Below are 6,000 nucleotides of genomic sequence, written 5' to 3'. Positions count from 1 at the left end.
AATACTAGGTGCTCACCAAGGGCAGCAAAGCAGCTACTCCTGTGCTTGAGTCCTCAATCAAATGCCTGGTTAGTCATCAGTTGGGACTGTCATTCTTAATTGGTCAGAGAAGTGGGCTGTGTTAGAGATTTTATTCACTGAAAGTCAACAGGAGGTTGCCAGGGAACACAGCTATGGCGGGGAGGCTGGATAAGTCAAATTTGAGGATTGGAGGTAGCACACTGGTTATAGCACACAATAATTCTGAAGTGGATCAAGTCAACATATAAAGATAAGAGTCAAAAAAGCATTGTAAGGTACAGAGATTCATATTGGTTCACCACCATCCTGGCATCTACTTGGGGACAATGCTTCATAATAGTTGGCATAACTAAGATGTGGGTCTGGGGCTCAGAGATTAATATGGGCAGTTGACAATTTAAACAAAAGAATTGGGTGGATACACATGGAAGTTCAAACCCGATGACCTTGACAGGGAATGCAGGGAAGAAAGGAACATGAAATGAAGAAAGGAACATTTGGGTCAGGGGTTAGGGAGGGGAGGTCTGTATTTCTGAGATTGAGAAGCTAAGCCCTTGACTCATTTGGTGAAGCATTGCCTATGATGACTTCCATCATCATCAGAATCACAAATACAAAATGTAAGTGAAAAATGGTTGTCACCATCCAGAGTGGAGCCTACTTCATCACTGGCCTTCTAATCACCAGCTAGTTTGTAGCCCACAAGTAAATGGTAGTATTCAACTTCAAAAAAAGGAAATGTGCAATTTCAGCCTTCTGACGGTAAGTGTAAAGCACAAGGATGATCCTGCAGTGATCATTTGCATTAAGGGAGTTCAAAATTAAAATACAAGACTTCAAGACATCAGTACTGGACAGTGGACAGTAGACTATCCAGTAAAAAGGCGGACAAATGGCCATTCTAACTGTAGCCTCTAAATAAGAATTATGTAAATGGGAAAGGAAAATGTATGATTACAAGGAAAGAGTGGGGGAGAGGGACTTATTGTCTTAAGTTTTTTCGTGTCTGAACACAGGGCGCTATTTGTGAACAATCTGAGACCCTTTGGGGGCTATTGCATAAATCAGGCTCTTTGGTATTATGAAGTATAAATCGTGTTTGCCTAATTTGCTAGTGTACTTCATAGATGTAACAAGCAAAGTGGAATATGGGGGCCTGGTAAATGTAACATATCTGGATTTCCAGAAGGCATTTGAGAAGGTGCTGCACAAAAGGTTAGTACACAAGGTAAGTTCCTATGTGGTCAAGGATAATATATAAGTGAGGATAGAGAATTGGCTAATCAACAGAAAGCAGAGAGTCAGGAGTAGTGGGTTTAGATTAGATTAGACTTACAGTGTGGAAACAGGCCCTTCGGCCCAACAAGTCCACACCGACCCGCCGAAGCGCAACCCACCCATACCCCTACATTTACCCCTTACCTAACACTACGGGCAATTTAGCTTAGCCAATTCACCTGACCCGCACATCTTTGGACTGTGGGAGGAAACCGGAGCACCCGAAGGAAACCCACGCAGACACGGGGAGAACGTGCAAACTCCACACAGTCAGTCGCCTGAGTCGGGAATTGAACCCGGGTCTACAGGCGCTGTGAGGCAGCAGTGCTAACCACTGTGCCACCGTGCCACCCATTTTGTGGTTGCCAAGTTGTAACTAGTGGATGTCATTGTATTCGGACCTTGTGCACCAACTATTTACAGTCTATAATAATGACTAGGATGCAGGGACAGAATTTACCTATAGCCAAATTTTCAGATGACACTCAAATAGTTTGGTAAGTAAGTGGCAATGAAGACATAAGGAATGCACAAATAGACCAAAACGTGGCAGATGAAGTTTAACATGGAAGTGTGAATTTTTCTATGTTGATTCTAAGAATAAAAAGGCAACTTATAATCTGAATGGAGTGAAATTTAAAAATGCAATGGTGCAGAGGGATCTGGATATCCTTGAGCATGAATCACAGGAAGTTAGTATGCAGGTAAAAAGGGTGGAAAATGGAATTTTGGCAATAATTGTTAAAGGAATAGCATGTAAGAGTAGGAAAGCATTGTTGCAATTGTGCAAGGCATTGGTGAGACTGTGTCTGGAGTAGTTGTGTAGTTTTGGTTCCCTAATTTGTGGAAGGATGCAATTATCCTCCAGTTGTATTGGAGGTAGTTCTGAATGTGTACGTTGTATTAATTCCAAACATGATAGGTGTGTCTTATGAAGCCAGACTGAGCAGTTTAGGCCTATACAGTTTAGACCTGGGTACACTAGATTAATTCCAGAGATGATAGGTTTGTCTAATGAGGAGAAATTGAGCAGTTTAGGCCTACGCTTACTAGAGTTAAAACAGATGAGAGGAGATCTAATTGAGGTATGCAAGATGCTAAAGGAGATTGACAAAATAGATGTAAAGTGAATACTTCTCCAGTAGGGTAATCTAGGATACGAGGTAAACTAAACAAAAGAACTGCAGATACTGGGGATCAGAAACTCAGAATGAAACTGGACACTCAGCAGATCTGCCATAATCTATGGGAAGAAAGCAGAGTTAAAGTTTTGATTCTGGATTAAAGGTGGTGCTGGAAGAGCACAGCAGTTCAGGCAGCATCCGAGGAGCAGTAAAAAGTTTTGAGTCCAGTGACTCTTCAGCTGAACATGTTCAATAGAATGAGGCGTCATAGTTTTAGGCTTGGGGCAGCAGATTTAAAACAGAGGTGAAGAAGAATTACTTCTCTCAAAAGATCATGAACTTTTAAATTCACTAGCCCAGAGTCCGGTGGACATTGGGACACTGAACAAATTTAAGGAGGAGATAGATGTTTTTAATTGGTAATGGGTTACAGGGTTATTGGTGAATAGGCAGGAAAGTGAAGTTGAAGCTGAGGTGAGATCATTCTTAATTATGTTAAATGGCAGAGCAGGTTCAAGTGGCTGAATTGGCTGTTCTTACACGTGATTCTTATGTTCTTGTGCTGTTATGAATCTAAAGTTGTATAAAGGTTTAACTTGTTTTCTGTTGCATTTCAAAAATATCTCAGGTATTCTCATTTTTAGATAATTTTGAAGGAGAGACTAAGCAGCATGACTTTTTCTCCAAATGAATTTAGTGGTATGCCTGACAGAAATAGGTGATTTTGGCATATTATTGATGTTAGCATTTTAGAGATTATTATTATGGATACATAAATATGTTGACTCTCTCAATTTCTGCAACATCAGTTTTGTGCTCCCCTCTCATTTCTTACATGTATGCCATGTATCCTTAATCCTAGTTGTTTATTCTCATGTCAAGCTTTATGAGTATTTCCAAGAAATCCTGTTGTACATTTGCATTTAATGAACTCATGATCTACACTGTGTTGTATCAAGCAAACTATAGTAGTCGTGAGAAAGATAAACATGTCACTTTGCATGACCGAATGAAATTTGTACTATTTGCACTCCATTGCTAACTATAGCAAAGATAAAGATAAATAGTAGCCCATAAAGTGGCAATGATTCAAGCACAACAGAACAGCTTTTTACACTTTTCATATATGCAGGATTTCAATGAGCAAGATTTAGAGAGATTCCATTTTAATTTTTGTCTCCAGCTGCAAACCACCAAGATAAGGTTGGCACGGTGGCTCAGTGGTTAGCACCACCAGGGACCCGGGTTCAATTCCTGTCTCTGGTAACAGTCTGTGTGGAGTGTGCACATTCTCTCTGTGTCTGCTTGGGTTTCCTCTGGGTGCTCTGGTTTCCTCCCGCAGTCCAAAGATGTGCAGGTTAGGTGAATTGGCCATGCTAAATTGCCCGTAGTGTTAGGTGTAGGGGAATGGGTATTGGTGGGTTGCTCTTCGGAGGGTTGGTGTGGACTTGTTGGGCTGAAGGGCCTGTTTCCACACTGTAGGGAATTTAATCTAATAACCATGTCCCAAAATTTCAGGAAAACAGCTCTTATTCCAAACACAAAAATTAAATTTCACTATATAAACTTTACAACATGAGGAACTATTGAAACCTGATAACTACCTTACTCAGTACATAATTTTTATTTAAGTACGCACATTGAAAAAAAACAAAAAAAATTATTACAATTAGAGGAGCTAATTACTGCAGATCCTGGAATCTGTACTGAAAACAACAAATGCTGGAGGTCACAAAGGGTCAGGCATTATTCATGGAGAGAGAGAGAAAACTAACGTTTCGAGTCCAGATAACTTTTCATCAGAGCTGATGTGAAGTGCAGAGGGTGCAGTATTTAGGCAATAGTGGGGGATGGGAGTGTAGTGCTAGGGAGAAAAGGATGCTATGCAGAAAAGGATGTTGGTAGTTCAGATTAAGTGATCAGAATGTGAGAAAAGTAGAACAATGGTATGTTTGAAAATGTGTTGCTGGTTAAAGCACAGCAGGTCAGGCAGCATCCAAGGAATAGGAAATTCGACATTTCGGGCATAAGCCCTTCATCAGGAATGAGGAGAGGGTGCCAGGCAGGCTAAGATAAAAGGTAGGGAGGAGGGACTTGGGGGAGGGGCGATGGAGATGTGATAGGTGGAAGGAGGTCAAGGTGAGGGTGATAGGCCGGAGTGGGGTGGGAGCGGAGAGGTTAGGAAGAAGATTGCAGGTTAGGAGGGCGGTGCTGAGTTGAGGGAACCGACTGAGACAAGGTGGGGGGAGGGGAAATGAACAATGGTATGTCTAACTGCCAGACTTGAAAGAGCCCCATTGGGGCTGTGGTAGGGGAAGGACATGATATCAAAGGATCTAACAGGTAAAACTAAAAGAAAGAGAAGAAATGAGAGTTGATTCACAATTTGAAGGAGCCTCCTGCTCACATGCCCACATGTCTGTCCTCAGCACGCTGTGGGGCTCCAATGAATGACAGTGCAAATTGGAGGAACAACATCTCATCTTGAATTTTACAACCTTCTGGACTTAAAAAATATTGAGTTCAACACCTTCAAATTATGAACCAACTCCTATCCTTTCACTTTCTTTTCAGTTACTTGTCACATTCTCTGTTACCATGTCCTCTGGCCCCTCCCCTCGCCCCAGAGGAACTGTCTGGTCTTTCCAGTCGTCGGACACACCATTGTTCCGCCATTCTCACAGTCCAATCACTCAATCTGAAATATCAACATTCTTTCTCCCCCAGCACTCCACCCCATCCCCCATAATTGCATAAATACTGCCCCCTCCACGTTTCACGTCAGCTCTGAAGAGTCATCCAGATTCCAAACATGAGTTTGCTCTCTCCCCATAGAAGCACAACAGGGCAGGCAGCATCCCAGGAGCAGGAAAATCGACGTTTCAGGCAAAAGCCCTTCATCAAGAAGGGCTGATGAATTCCTAATGAAGGGCTTTTGCCCGAAACGTCGATGTCCCTGCTCCTGGGATGCTGCCTGACTTGCTGTGCTTTTCCAGCACCACACTCTCGACTCTGATCTCCAGCATCTGCAGTCCTCACTCTCTCCTCTCCCCATAGATGCTAACTGACCCGCCGCGATCTCCATCATTTATTGTATTTTATTCCAATTTGAATTGCATTTAGAGTTAAAGTTAATTCATGCAACTTTTGAGCATGTAGTCTGTATTCATTATATATCTGGATATGGAGGCTTGTATTAAAAAGGCAGTATGTACGTTTCATTGGAGGAATATTTACTCAATTCTTGGCAAAGTCTGAAACATTCAGCTCCACAAGCTCCGTTGTAACGTCACTACCTTGTAACGTCAGCGATATTACCTTTCCTTCAGATCAGCAGAGTTTTGGGTTTTCGTTTAACATTTTGAAAAAAAAATAACTGATATGTTTTTGATGATTTGATTTGTGACATAAAATGTTGGTCCAACTAAAAACTAACTTGTTGGAGGTTGGCCTCCCAGACTAGAAAAAGGGACAAGATGAATGATATTCGTGAGGTAAGAGCTCTGCTCAGTGAAATGATGAGGAACATTCTCATGATACAACTACAGTCAAACATGTTATAGAGCGAAGGGGGGGC

Source organism: Hemiscyllium ocellatum, chromosome 6 (genome assembly GCF_020745735.1).
Source record: "Hemiscyllium ocellatum isolate sHemOce1 chromosome 6, sHemOce1.pat.X.cur, whole genome shotgun sequence".
NCBI classification, from domain to species: domain Eukaryota; kingdom Metazoa; phylum Chordata; class Chondrichthyes; order Orectolobiformes; family Hemiscylliidae; genus Hemiscyllium; species Hemiscyllium ocellatum.
This window is presented reverse-complemented; position numbering follows the sequence as displayed.